Here is a 1,939-nt window from a genome sequence, read left to right as displayed (position 1 = left end):
TGTACATTTGATGAAACCTGCATCAGCGACGCAGCCATTTCTGCCAACTAACGGCAGGATTTCCTGACGAGGGACAAGGATCTGCACACACAAGAACAAGAATACAAAAATAATCATGTCACACTATTTCCAAGATTACTTTTTATTTTTATATTCTATTGTTTTCACACTTCACTGGGACAATGCTGCAAATACAATTGCTTATTAGCATGGCTAAAGGGCGTGAGACGGGAGGCTCCAGGTTGCGGCCATAGAAGGATTTTTTCCCGTTTGCCTATAATCTGCATTTATTTTAAAGACATATATTTTTAAGTATTTTATTCATCAGTATGATAGTCTGCATTTATCTTGGAGACCTTTTTTTAAGTATTTTAATCTTTTTGTATGAGTGTATTAGTTAAAAAACACCAAATATTTAAAGTTCATGATGGTCGACGTGAGCCTATTTTATTCCAGACGCAAGCTTTTATTTTGAAAAGTAGAAAATAGGGTGTGGCATGGGACATGGGACACTCCAGGCCCAGCCATTCCCGCCTAAGGTGGTCATAAAAAGATGAATACATGCAGGTTTAACACAAATATTCACAAGCAGACATTGAACTACACAATCCTTAAATTAATGGTTTATTTAAAATTTGATTGGGAACACGTCTTCAAGTTGCAATTGAGGATAACACTGCACAGTCTTCTCAAAATACTTGAACTGTATTGTATGTTTCTGTATTAGGATGTATGGACTAAGTCTTTTCTTCATTTTATTAAATAATCCGTTGCCTGCAGCACAAGGGTCATCTGTCTCAGCCTGCTCACCTGAATGTGAGTGAGGGTCTACATACATATTATAAAACCAATATATTTGCTAAACTTGGATTTCCAACTGCTTTGGGAGATGGGATTTTTAGATTCTCTAAGAGTCTGAGAGAGTTTAGATGTTATCTAAAGAACACTTTTTGCATTTCCACACTAAGCTGAGCCGCACGACTTCTGTTCTTTGGATAAAACACAGGATAAATACAGAGCAGAAAGATTAAACAGTGGAAAAAATTACACAAAAGAATAATTTCAGACGGGACATTAACATGACATTATTTAACTGTCCATTATGCATGTATTTCACTTCAGACACTGTAGTTACACAGCTGTAAGGGGTTGTGGAAGAAGATCAACAAGAAAATATAAACAGACATGGTGTTAAGTCCATAATATGTATCTTCTGGACGACCCGAGGACTGACCACACGCTCTTCAAGCTGCAAAAGAAATAATGAAAAATAAAAATTCATGCCGAAAAATTTGCCTCTCCGTGTTCACTCCAGTTCATATTTCTCTACCAAATTAAGGTCCCATGAGGTCCACCGGAAGGGCGTGACTTCGGCTCTCTATGGACTCGTCACTTGGTTTCCTTAGTTATTGTATATTTTAGCATAGGTAAATTTATTATTTAGTGCTTGTTTAGCACTACTCAAAGTGCATTGAAATAGAAGTAGAAGTGAAACACTGAAATTGCAGTTTTGCAGACATGGCATTCCCACAGTACGGAGAATGGACAATGGCCCACAAAAGTAGAGTTCAAAAGCTTTTGTGAGAACTGCGGCAGCTCACACCGCACATCATCACCTCACACTCTCACACTCATTCTCAACAGTTGCTTGTCCCAAAGTCCTACGACTCCCACAGGATAAAGCATCTGTTGGACTCCATCTCCTCTTAAGGTCTCCAAATCATCCCAGATGTTCTACTATGACAGCAGAGCGTCTAAACAACGCCCACCACTAACACCTGGACAGGAGGTCAGAGTGGAACCGTACACTGGGAAGTCAAGGTGGTCCCCCTGGTGTTGCCTTCATCTGTTGGAAATCTCCTAGACTCTGGCCAAGTTCATCCTTCCGGTTGTTTCTTTGTAAAGTTTAGAGCAGGGGTCTTCAACAGGGGTCCGCGAC

At 39.7% G+C, this 1,939-nt stretch overlaps 2 protein-coding genes and 1 long non-coding RNA gene across 3 annotated transcripts in view; all 3 read right to left on the bottom strand.

Annotated features, from left to right (window-relative positions):
• The window catches only part of LOC116680849 (alpha-2-macroglobulin-like protein 1), a 76,152-nt gene that overhangs the window by 22,725 nt on the left and 51,488 nt on the right, over nucleotides 1-1,939 (bottom strand). The window lies entirely within an intron of this gene.
• The window catches only part of LOC116686807 (pregnancy zone protein), a gene marked incomplete in the record, with an annotated part of 3,551 nt that continues 1,738 nt past the window's right edge, over nucleotides 127-1,939 (bottom strand). Inside the window, 1 exon segment of the mRNA XM_032511858.1 lies at nucleotides 127-1,139.
• LOC116686849 (uncharacterized) overlaps nucleotides 1,075-1,939 on the bottom strand; it is an 11,510-nt gene continuing 10,645 nt past the window's right edge. Inside the window, exon 2 of the long non-coding RNA XR_004331381.1 lies at nucleotides 1,075-1,249. This is a non-coding gene — a long non-coding RNA (uncharacterized LOC116686849). The remainder of the gene's footprint in view (nucleotides 1,250-1,939) is intronic.

Source organism: Etheostoma spectabile, chromosome 3 (genome assembly GCF_008692095.1).
Source record: "Etheostoma spectabile isolate EspeVRDwgs_2016 chromosome 3, UIUC_Espe_1.0, whole genome shotgun sequence".
Taxonomy (NCBI): domain Eukaryota; kingdom Metazoa; phylum Chordata; class Actinopteri; order Perciformes; family Percidae; genus Etheostoma; species Etheostoma spectabile.
The sequence above is the reverse complement of the archived record's forward strand: the minus strand, read 5'-3'. Positions and strand labels throughout refer to the sequence as shown.